The following is a 12,909-nucleotide window of genomic DNA, read 5'->3' on the forward strand; positions in this document are numbered from 1 at the left end:
ATGGAGAATGGGCTGAGGACACCGAGCTGGGGACACTCGCTAGAGAGCACGCCAGGCCTCTAATGGCCTGGCACTCATTAGCGTCTGATTGTTACTGGAGACCTATAGGACATGAAATGATGGGCTCACTCCAATTCCTGGTGGGCAAATGTCAGCACCATTATCACAGCGAGCATCCATCTTAGTGGCCTTCCCAAAGAAGCCAAGGGCTGAACGGGAAGAAAGGCTGATCTATGTCTCATTGTCAGCGCAGGGGACTTTCCAGGACAGCCAGGGTGAACCAGCAGGGTTCAGAACTGCTGCCTGTACAAGTTCTGCTTAATTCTTTAGCACACAGGACGGGATGTAAAAACAGCATATGTAAAGCAACAACGAGGTACCAAGAGAGCGAATGCTGTCAGACAAAAGTAGGAAAGGCAATTGTGCAGGTAAGCAGAAAAGCACCGGAGAATGGCACACTAAATGGATGGCGCACTCAGATCACCACAAATCCCACTGTAAGTACAGAATTCATCAATGCTAGAGCAAATTCAAGGAATGTTTACTGAATTTCACAGGTCCTTCTCTATAGTTTCCGTTCCATTCATAGAGCAGGAAGCAATGGCAGTGTTAAAGGTAACCCCAAAACCTTTCGGTGCCAATTAACCCAACAGTTGGAGTCTTCCAACAGTTCCTCCTCCAGCACACCCAACAGCTTTCTGCACCATTTCTATAAATTGACCAAATCTTGACCATTGATGACTGTTACTTGCTTTATCAAAGTTTTATTTTCAGGGCAAACATGCAAACCACTCAAACTGACTGTTGTTCCAACCCCTGTTTAGGAGCTGGGCATCCTTCCCTCCGATATTCCCTTTGTGTTGGGTATAACCACTTCGAATTTCGATCTCATTACACAAGTCTTTGGCCAACACTAGAACTGCAGCACACAGCAAGACTGCAGAGTGACTCCTAAGGAGATTATGCAGTGTCACTTAGCATTACATCTCTGTTTGAAAATGAAAGTTTTTCATTCTTAGTTATGGGAATATTAATCAGAAAAGATACTTTGGATTTCTAATATTAAAGCAGAGCCCTTAACTTTCTGAGAATCTTACACTATTCACATCCCTCATAAAATTCATATTTACACTGCTTTATTTCTGAAAACAAAATACCTGAAAACAGAAATCTGTCTGAAATCCTTCGTTTGGTAAGCAGTTCCCAGATGCATTAAACTTATGTTGCATAAGAGGACTTGCACTTCGTACTGCAGTTTATGGGAAAGAGATATTTAAAAGATTATGAAATATTGTTGTAGGGGGAAAAAAGAAGGTTGGATCATATCCATCAATATTTCAGTATAAATTGTTGAGGCACCAGAGTTACACGCTGCAATTATCTTTCAGAATGTATAGCTCCTAGCACTGATCTTTATGTTTAAAAGAAAAAATGGTTTAATACTTTGTAAATGAATGCTAATTAAGATGTTGGGAAAAACTCTGTCAGCTCATCATTGAGAAAGGAAACTAATGCACCTTGTGCACTTGCTTAAAAATTCTCTTCTACTCTGACCATATCAAGCATAAGAGGCCTTTTATGTGATGCACTTGCCAACACAAATCTTTACACAAAGTCTGATTCTTTCTGTCTGTTGACCAAGGATCAGCTTCAGATCCACACATCAAGCAGTGCCACGCTCTATATGGAATCCTAACCACGTCAGTGGTACTAAGATGAGCAAGACAACTGGAGTCTAGATACAGGAAAACATGTAAAATGACTAGGATTTCCCTCAAGAGTGCTTTTGTCTTTTTTCTTTTAACAGAGAATTATGTTAATATGTCAGTCAGTCAGTTTTGGTTTGGGTTGTGTTTTTTTTTTCGCCATTGCATTGGACCTTTGCACAGAAATAGTTCCCAGTTGCCCACCCATTCATCTACCTGATTCCAAAGCGTTTGATAAATCATTTGGGGGTTGATCACACACTGCGTCAGTACTAGGTCTATTTATGGCATGTATATTTAAGATGATAAACAGGGCAGGTTTTGCAATGGTAATGCGGAACATAAGAAGAGCCCAAACAAAGAATGTCATTGACATCGCTGTGTTTTGGATCAGGCCCACTGTGAAGCTGAGGATGGAATAAGAAGCAGGATGGCTATTCCCTTCCAGTAAATATGCAAAGTTCTCTTCTCACATACAATGGAAACAGTTCTACACTGATGTAGATCATGGTCCATGGATAATCAGCCCACTATTCACTTCCCCAGCTTTGCGGAAGCGTAATCAGGAAAGCATTATGAAGAAAAACCTGCCCTGCAGGGATAGACTTGCTTTAATAATGTTTATGACTTGTCCATATTGTATTTATGTCTGGAAGTTGATTTCTTGGGTTTTCCCACCCTTCCCCCAACTCTCAGCCCCGAAGACAATCTGCAAGCTGAACCCTTCACTGGGATAAATGGGGAAATCTCCAGTGACTGCGATGGACACTACTCTGCTCTCTGCAAGCTCAAGATCGGATCCAGAAATGATTCTTGATTTTATTTAACAGACAGGCCAGAGCTCACCTTCCCCTGAAGTGACTGGCCCAAAAACAAGCCCATTCTCTGCAAATTAACAGATCTGACCAAAAGTGCAACACTTACTTTGGTCAACTGCTGGCTGCCTGTCGCACTCGTCTTGAAAATAGTCCAGAGCCAGGCCACAAATAGCAATAATAAAAGAAAATGATTGAAGACTTCCCCGGTACCTGCCAGGCTCACAATTTTTATTGAGCCTTACAAATGTGTCATCAGTACTAGTTCTTCTATAGCCATCAATCTTAGTCACCCAAATCCATCAGAGAAAACAAACCCCGGAGAGGAACCAATCTGCAGAGCAATTGCAGAAAGACGGGCTGCGGGAAAACCATGCAGAAATTTGCTTCAGCTGTGTGCTCGCAGACATTTTCCGCAGACAGAAATCTGCTGGGCTTGCTTTTGCTCTGCTATTCCACTCTGATTTCACTGCTCGCTTTTGCACAACCTGCCTCAAACTTCCCAATTTCCCGATGTTTTCAAAAGTCACCAAACTTTCAAGCTTTATTTGTGCGGCTGTTAAAATTTGCTGTCATTCAGAGGCGTACTTTGAGATGAAATTTCAAGGGGAGAAGGTATATCTGATAGGCATTTCTTGGGTTTGGGGTTGGGCTGTTGTTTTTTTTGTTGTTGCTACATTTCACTGCTGTCAAAATGCTTTGACTAACTTGGTGTATGGCTCAGAAAATTCCAAGGTACCACAAACCTTGTGGTTATCTCTTTGTTTCAACTCAAAGCCGTGTCCAGCAATGGCTGAAGTCACTGCACAAAGCATTTCAGACTCTCCTGGACTCTGCAAGGAGATGGAGCCATAGCAATCTCTTGCAACGCCTCTGATGTGCTCTACTTAGCATCAGGCATGTGCACACAACCTAGGGCAGGTGTGGGGAGCATCTATTGCTCTTCTGCCCCACACCTGCATAGGACTTCAGTCTCTGCTCCATTTTACAACACTAAGGTTCATCTAGAAGACATCAAATACACAAAGAAGTCATGTTTTCACTCTCCTGTGCTCCGCTCAGCACCCATATGTGTCTACAAGAGCAGCCCCTGAAAGCCACAAGGTTTCTTTTTTATTTACCTCTTTCATCTTTGCTTATTTTCTGCGAAAAAGTAACCCAACCTTGGATTAGTATAAACCTAGCCAGAAACAAAAACCCTCTTGAATTCCTCTTCATTATAAATGGATTGTCAATGTGTTAAATAAATCAGTGAAAATGGAAATCCAAAAATAAATAGCCATCCTGCTGTTGCTATGACAACTCAAATTTTTTACCTGGCCAGAGATTTTCTGTTTCACAGTTAGCAATCGCCGGAAAGGAGGGGCACATTTCTCGAATCCTGGTGCCCTTCACCACCTACCCCCAATATAATAAAAGGGATTATTTGGGGTTACTTTTTAGCAAATGAGGGAAGATCAAAGAGAGGAGCTGTTTCTCATTCCCGACAGGAGAGGCTACGTACACACACCGTTCATCACAACACAGCTTGTAGCAGCGACTCAGCCCAGAAAGGACAGAGAACAGAAAATGTGCCAGCAGCACCACAAAGGCTTTAATCTGGCCCTGCTATGCTAAATGCAGGGCATGTACGGAATACGATTAACATACTTTAAAACCGTATTTTGGCTCGTAGGGGAAGGCAATTTTATTTCGGCGAAAAAGCAACAACATCTCAGAGCATCAGCAGGAAGCAAATATATTGCGACCTGTGCTGTCGCGCGTGCCCGAATGACCCAAAGCTGCCTTGTCCTGAAACCAGCCCAGCTCCTTGCAAAGCCATGGCCAGGAAGGGCCAAAGAAGTGAAGAATCGGGGCCATGCATTACAGGGAATTAACTTCTGGGTCATATCTGCCATGTAGGGTAGGGACAAATGCTCTCTTTTCCTCTGGGATGGCAAAACAGGGAAGTTTGGTGGAGGGGAGAGCTGCTGCAGGGACCTCTGGTGCTGCAGAGCTCTGAGCTGGGATCCCTGAGGATCCTTTGGCCAGCTCAGAAAAGTCCCTCAGAGCTCTTGGACTTCATTTACCTGCCGTGAATGCTCAACTTAGTTCCCCCATGTCTGGAGGCTGGGCTCAGTAAGAAACAGGTCAGGCCAGAGAGCTCCTTCACCTCTAGGCAGGTAAACATGTTTGCAAAACAGCCTTTCCTTCACCCCAAAAAGTGACAGAACAGCCAAAACCTCTGAAAAGTTCCAAAATTCAAAATGCAATTAAGAAAAAAAAAAAAAAAAAATCTCCTGAAAATGGTGTCACTTTGGTATGTTTCCATTGGCCAATTTCTTTGTAAAATGTTTACAGTAATAAGACGAATTTTCAAAACAACATTGTCTTGACCAAAATATTTTCTGCAGCTTGGAACTTTGTAACTCGCTTCCAAAAAAACATGCAGAATTGGGAGCAGAGGGGGAGCAGCACAAAACCAAACCGCTTTGTCTGAAAACTCCCCATAAACCAGCATTTTCCACCAAAAATACCTTTTGTCAGAAAATACCTTGACCAGTGTTAAACTGAATTTAATCCCACTCGAGATTTAATGGTAACAAAATGCTAAATACTCCCCAAAACAGACAGAATAATGCTGGCAGTGAAATGCTAAATTTGCATGGAATCATACACAATATACCTGGACACGCTGGGTATTTTTTTTTTTATGATATTTTTGCAGTTTTCTACCAAATGCCTGCCTGAAATAGCCCAGGTCTGCATCCAGCTACCCATACTTTATATAGGTACGTATAGCCACAGACGCACACAACGATTGTGAAAGTGCTCTAAACAAATATGGGTGTTTGCATCCCGACTTGCCCAAAAAGCAAAGCAGACTGTTCAAGCAGCAGCCGGTGAAAGCAAGCATTCAATTCTGCTCGGAGGCTCGTTTTCCTCTAAATGGGCCTCTCAGACTCAGTGACAACTCTTAGCTGCCTGAGAAAAAACACTGGAATAGAAAAAAAAAGAAAAAAGAAAAAAAAAAAAAAAAAAAAAAGGAACCTATTTTCCAGTGCAAAGTAATCCCTGTTCCATTGCCATGGCACCAGACATCCGTCTCTTTCTTTCATTGACCAGACGAGGTCCTCCTCAGCCCCTCGCTTCTTTAATTTTTTTTTTGTTCGTGTGTGTGTGTGTGTGTGCCTGAATTTGTTTCCTTGGTAGGAAAAGGAGTCATTAAAGTATTAGTTTAGGTTGATTGATTCTTCGGGGACAGAAGAGGGTTGCGGGGCTTTGTAATCTCTGACATGATCTGAAAACAGAGGCTCTTCAGCATGATACAATATTGAAATAATAAAAGGAAGATGCAGCCTGCCTCCCGGATAGCCAGAGAGCACAGTTTGCAAGCTGGGAGTCGAATCTCTCCCATAAACTTTGTGATTTCTTCTGAGAATAGTGAATATTCATGAAACGAAGGAGGAGCATAATGCAATCTCTTTCTTTTTGCTTTACAGCAGTTGGTGTACAGGGAGCGATCCTGAAATGCCCTTTGCCGTGGCAACAGCTGAGAACCTGGCTGTAGATTGCAGCAAAACGTATGAAAAGAAAACCAAAAACCAACAACAGAGTCAGGTTAAAATCAAAAAGGAAGAGAAATAGCAGAGTGCTGAAGAGCACACAAACACACTGCTGAGGTTACCAGACCCACCTTAGCTCTGCCTCCACTTTTTTGGATGCCCTCGTGTCCCCAAACCCTTCCCGAGGTAAGAACCCACCCGGCTGCCAGCCTCCTTGGAGCCCCCTGAAAGTGCCCAGTCATGGCTCAGCATCCCTGCCTTTGTTCAGTACATTATTGGATTGGTTCCTTTTAAAAGATACATCTCAGTTCATCTCAGTGTTCCTAGGAAGCTGCAATCCTTCCCGTGTGTAGGAGATGCTGCAGGTACTTGTTTTTTTTCAGGACTGATTCAGCACCTTGGCAGGATCTGGCTTCTGGGCAGCAGGGCAAGAAAACCCCCATGCAGCTGGAGCTGCTGCCTGTGCCGGCTTTTCTGCAAAGGGGAGAGAACCTGTGCTTACCGAGGGCTTTTATGGAAAAAAAAAAATAAAAAACAAAAGAATATTTCCCCCTCACAGAAGGATGTGTTTCTGGCTGAAACCTACACGGCTCTTTCTTAATGAATAATTCTGTGTAACCACCCTGTGCGCTTTCCCTCCGACAAGCGTCCTGACAAGACAGATGGCTCACAATTGCCTAATGCCATGGTTCACCTTTTTTATTTCATAAGGAAAAAAAAAAAAAAAAAAATCAATTTTCTGTGGCATCCGCAGGCCGGTGCAGGAGGAGGCAGAGAAAGGGAGCGAATGTGCATGCAGCGCACACACGGGCTGCGCTGCCGACAGCGCACGCGCCGGCACACACACACACCCCAAATTGATTCCCCGTGGCTCCTGCAGTCTGATCAATTTTGCATTCAGCGCAGACCCAGAGTGAATTTATTACTCTTCGGAAACTTTCTAGCAGGAAGGGAGATGGATCCATTACGGCAAAGCCCAGGGTTTCAGTCAGACAACCCCTGCAGTCCCCCTGCAGTTTGCAGCCCTCGGCCCTTTCCACGGTGCTCCCCAGGAGGGAAGAGGGCACCTGATTTAAGCCCAGCGGGTTCGATCTGAAGGTTCACCCCAGTGTTACCGGCACTGTGGCATTTCCCAGGGGTGCTGTGTGGCACGGAGGCTCCGTTACACCACACAGACTTGGATATTTAGGTTGCGAGGCACAGCGAGAGGGAAGGAAAAGGGAGAAATGGGGAGGTGAGGGGACTTAAAACCCACAGCATCGCCAGCAACAAAACCAAGACCCTGAGCCCAAACCACTTAACACAAAGCCCTTCATCACCCCCTTTCACCTCCCTCTACCCAAGGCCAAGAGGACGCTTGGACACAGAACAAAGTCACCTTGCCATGGCCTGGATGCTTTGGCATTGATGCCCTCCCAGGAATTTGCTCCCACTCCAGTAAGGACAACGCACATCTCCCCCAGCTGACAGATCCATGAAACAAACAGTCCTGACACTTCCACGTGCAGCAGGGGCCAGAAGAAACCTTCTGCCATGGCAGGGCTCCGTTTCAGGGTCAGGATGGGAGAGACACGAGGAAATAAGGATATTTTCCTATTCCAGGAGAATCTGACCTCCAGGAAGATTCTCCAGCTCATTTTTTGTACAACAGCGGGTCCCACGTCCATGTTCCAGCCCTTTGGCCACGTGCAGCCAGAAATTGCAGTGAAAAGAGCCCAGGAGGAAGGAACAGGGAGAAAACACCGTTCATCTCATTGCTCTCCCTAGCAAGGATGGATGGCAGTAAGGGAATGCTGCTGCCTTAAGCTGGGGGGCATTACGAGCTCTCTCTTCGCCTTCAGCTCTCTCTCAATTTAAAGCCAGTTTGTAATTCAATACCTTCCCCAGAATATTTTCCTGCCTCCTTTAAAACGTCTGGGTAGAGGTTATGAACTCCAATGTGATTACTGCTGCAAAAGAAAGAGGAATATGACAGAGCAAGATGGCAGATATTAGACAATTAGTCAGGAACATGTCTTTAGCTCAATGACCTTTATGATTAGATTCAGTTTCTGGAAGATGAAGCTCAGATATGGATATAATGTTGGCTGCTTGCCCCTACCTCTGCTTTGAGCCAAACAAAATCTCTGTACCTACACCCAGAAAAACACCGCAGTTCTCCCAGCCCAGAAGTTTCAATCCTCAGCTCCCATTTCTCCTCCTCCCCACGTACCGTGATGGATTTGCTGTTAGCTAATGACACCGGCCATGCCAGATGGATTGGGCACCTGATCTGCAATTTTTTTTGCCTGCTGCCTGGTGGTGCCTTGCACAACCCTCCAAAGGATGCTCTGCTTTTTACCTAGGCAAACAAACCTCGAAGCACCACAGAAGCAGAATGGCAGCGTTTCACACCTCAACTTCTCGTAGGCACAAACGCATCCACCACCAGGTGCCAGACAGGGGAGCACCCGTCTCCCCCACTGCCAGCCCTGCAAGACACACCAAAAACAGAGCCCCACGGAGCAGAGCTGAGCTGCACCCGGCCACATGCTGCTCCAGAGGGGCTCCCTCACACAGCTGCAAATTTCCACCAGCAAACGGGTTACACGGGGCCAATCTGATGCGCAGCAGAATTACAGCTCGCCATATGATGCCAAAAGGGTCTTTCAGCAGGATGATGAAAAGGGCACCACTGCCAGCAGCTTTGCCAAAGCCCCATTGTCTGCGCTAGCCTGCAACACTTCCCTCCGCGGCCAATTCCGCAGGCTACCAGAAGAGGGGGATCACATACAGGACTGACCAAGAGGTGAGATTACCACCACAAGCAGTTTTCCTTGCACAGCTTTTTTTTTTATATATATATATAGATTTAATCTTGCCCTTTCCCCTTCCAACTCCCGCTGGCAGAACCAGTAAGAAGAAGAAAAAAAAAAAAAAAAAAAATAAAACAAAAAAAAAAAAAAAAAGGGAAAAAAAAAAAAAAGAAAGAAAAAAAAACACTTTTCCAGGAATCCCTGTGCCATGGGAACAAAGCTGCAGTCAGTGGGGTAAGGTGATAATATTGCAATTTATTGTGGGGTCAATCGAAATAGCACGGTGTTAAATTAAACCCTCCTATATTCAATAAAATTAGAAATGTTTAGTTCCCGAGACAAAGTAATAATGGAAGAAAAAGGAATAATAATGAAAAAAAATGGGCCTCTGAGCAGCTTTTATGGACCTGCTTCAGGTGCTGTGCACGAAGTTGCAAGGAAGAAGCCTGATGCTGAGGAGCGGGGCCTGGCTACAGTAAGCTGAGGCAGAAATCAGACAGATTGATCTTTTTCTTCATCCTTTGGACAGAAAAGCAATTCAGCACACGCAAGGCACTGAGCAGAAATGTTACCAGTACTCCCCAAAGTGGGGCAGAGCCCTGTCCCTGGGCTGGCCCAGACCTCGCGTACCCCACAAGCAGCTGGTACCCGAGGAAAACCCCTGGACTCAGTGAGAAGCTACCAGCAACAAAGAATTTGTCAGCTTTTCCTCCTCCAGGCTGCAGCTTCATGAGCTTCAAGGTACTCTCATGTCCTAAAGGTACACAAGGAATTGCAGTCGTGCTGACAGAGAGGGGTTTTCATACTGGTTTACAGCAATGCATCCTTTTTGATTTGAAGAGCCTCCTTTTAATTTGAAGATGTCTCATCTAGGGGACCCTGGCATAAGAAAGGAGTGGATCAGGCCCCCAAATCCTGTAGGCTGCCTTACAAATCCCTGCCATAGTCCTCAACTCCTTCCCCATCCCTTCTAGCAGGGCAACGCAGCTCTTTAGGCAGCGTGGGCCAGATTCCCTGCTGATGCAAACGAGAACCAAGGAGGGATGGATGCTGATTTATTCGAGGTGAAGCCCAGGTGCTTCCCCCCAAAATTTACCCTACCTAAACCTATTTTCACTTTCACAAGAAGCTGGTTTCAGAAATCATCCAGGCAGAGCCCTGGGGAGCAGGGGGAGAGAGCCGAGGCGAGGGGGCTCCCGCTGGCTCCCAGCACAGGCAGGGGGAGCGGGGACTGGAGGGGGCACCCCCGCTAACCCCCGAACAATCGGATGAGCAATCTTTGTCAAGAACAAAAGACATCTGCTGAGTGAACCAGGAATTGACTCAGAGCAAGGACAAAGCCAGGCGGTGTCACACGGCGCGCCAGTCTGCTCCAGCAAGATGCCAGGGTCAACGGCAACTAATGCGCCCAATAAGTCAAGAGGAATCAATAATGCTAAATAACCCGGTGTCTTCTACTTGAAGCAAATCAGCGCAAATGCAGTTAAAACGGGCCCTGAGCTGCACACACGGCAGGCTGAAATCCGATTGAAGTCCTTGTGACACGGAGGCACCGGGGTTTTGAGGTTCCCACCGCCATGGTAAAATATCTCTTGGAGCTCAGGGATGTTTGTTATGCATCTTTTTTTTTTTTTTAGAGACCTAAAACAGGAGGAGAGCAGGGAGGCACCGGGTGTTTTTAGAGACACACGTGTTACCCACGCAAAGAGGCTGTTTAATAACAAACCCCGCTTCCAAGCCACCCCCTCACCATCAAAGTACATTCTGGCTTCTAGATGCTGTCTCTGCTTTGGTACGTGCACATCACACAGACATACACACCAAAGGAGCTGGCTATACAGATGCTGAAAGCAGAGACAGATATACCACGGGGAAGATCCGGGCATAAACTCTTGAAGGGTCCTCATTCAAGTCCCTGAAACTCTGCCTAGCTTTGGGTCACATCACTCAGCCCCTCCGTGCCTCAGTTTCCCCCTTGCAGGACAGGACGTCGTGAGGATAACGCTCAGAGAATTAGGGCACACCCTGGTGTCATGGTAATATGGGCCAGGCAGGACCTACATTTCCGTGGGAGTTATTGTATGTTTGAACCCAATTCTTCACAAACCCTTTACTCAAAGTTAACTACAGCTCCAGAAAGTAGCAACCAGATCCTAGCCAAGATTCCAGCAGGTCCTTTCCCATGGCAGGCTTGGCACACAGGTGATGCTCCATCATCGTTACACACGGTGGCTCGCTCGGTCCAACCTCACATGCTGAATTGGCAGGAGGTATCCAACTAATGGATACCTCAGAGCTAAGGCCAAGAACAAATCTCCCTTCCTTCCTCTGGATTCATGCTCAGATCGTATCCCTCAGGGAAACAAGCTCACTTAGTAATAATTTCTCCAACCACCTATAATTCAGCACAACGATTCCACTTCTATATATTGATAAAAATTAACATCGATCTTCCCTTACTAAATCTCACAAAGCTGTGGAACAATTACATATCTCTTGGAAACATCCTAAAAGTTCTGAAATTTAGTAAGTTTCATATCTGGGGATTTTTTTAACCAGATTTTCCTCCCAAAAAACTTTTGATACAGATGAGAAAATGACAAAGAACAACATATTTAAAAGTTTGTTTCTATTTTTAACAGCTCTTTTTCTGTCATTAAAGCCTGCAATGTGCATCTTTCTGGACATGTTCAACTGTTCCTGGAACTACGATGTGAATTTTATTGTTCATTTCCTTTTATAAATTCCACTAAGACAATACAAGTGAGACTATTTGAGCCTAGTATCGCTCCCAGAAACTTTCTGGGCTCAGTGAGAGGGTAGGAAGTTAGATGGCACAGCCCAGTAGGGAAAACCACAATCCAAAAGACACCAATGAACCTAACCAAATCAAACCCAGAAATACAGGAAAGGGAGGCAGGGCAGAAGGCAGCAATCCACATCTAAGAAAGTAACTGAACAGAAATAATCCAAATCAAAGAGTAACAAAAGAGCAGCCCAGCACACGTTATCGCTGTCTCTGGCATCCCACAACCGTCCAAATGGTTCATTTAACCTGTCCCTTAGTGCCACTGGGAACAGGATGCAAATTTTTATGCAAGTCAAAATGACTCATCACTTCAATAGCAGCATCTCGGGCCGAGTCAGCAAAGAAGCAAAAATTAAAATTGCTAACTTAGATAAGCAGCAAAGCCGCGAGCAAAGAGGAGTGCACATCAAAGCACGGCGCAGAAAATCCTTCCTAACTATGTGACGGTGTGCCAGAAAGTCGTGCCTTGGCCTGAAGGAGCGTCCAGCCCCACGCACAGGCCTGCTACCAGCCGAGACAGAGCAGATTTCTGCAACCTGCAGCCAGCAGCCTCCTGCAGGAGGCAGCGGGTGGGTGATGGAGTGCTGCTGTCGAGAGGAAGAGGCAGGAAGAGTTGAGATTTCCCCTTTTGCTTTCCCCTTTCCCCACCGTCCACGCTCAAATATCACAAAGCATCGCTGGCCTTGATCATTCCTACGTGTTCCTCCATCCCGAAATTTGGGACTTGCAGGTAGAGGAATGCGGATGAATGCCTCTCTGCACTCCAGACATAAAGCACAAAACACTGCTTAGAGGCTTTTATACAGCAGGAGCAGAGAAGGAATTAGGAAAGCTAATACCAAAGAGGCCCCAGCGCTTCTCTGAGCCCTGTAAAGCAGCTGGGTGAAGCATTTCAGGATGAACAGGACGAAGCAGGGATATTATTGTTATTATTTATTATATAACATCCCATATTGCAGCATTTTCAATTCCCCCACAACCACCCCCTGCAGCACTTACACTGTCACTCCGTTCTTATGCTGCCCTAGTTTTCCAGCTTTCTTCTGTCTAGGTAAATATACATGCCCCATCTCTGAAGCAGCTGAGTACCTATTATATCCTGCTGTTTCTCCCTCGCACTTATCCTATTATGCTATTACAGCTGGTGCAGGGTCGGGTGTTTTCTATTTTGTGACATAATATTGTGGGCCCAATTCCACCACCACTAATACACTATATAATAAGGGTGAGACGCGCAGG

The sequence above is a fragment of the Aythya fuligula genome, chromosome 22 (assembly GCF_009819795.1).
Source record: "Aythya fuligula isolate bAytFul2 chromosome 22, bAytFul2.pri, whole genome shotgun sequence".
NCBI classification, from domain to species: Eukaryota; Metazoa; Chordata; class Aves; order Anseriformes; family Anatidae; genus Aythya; species Aythya fuligula.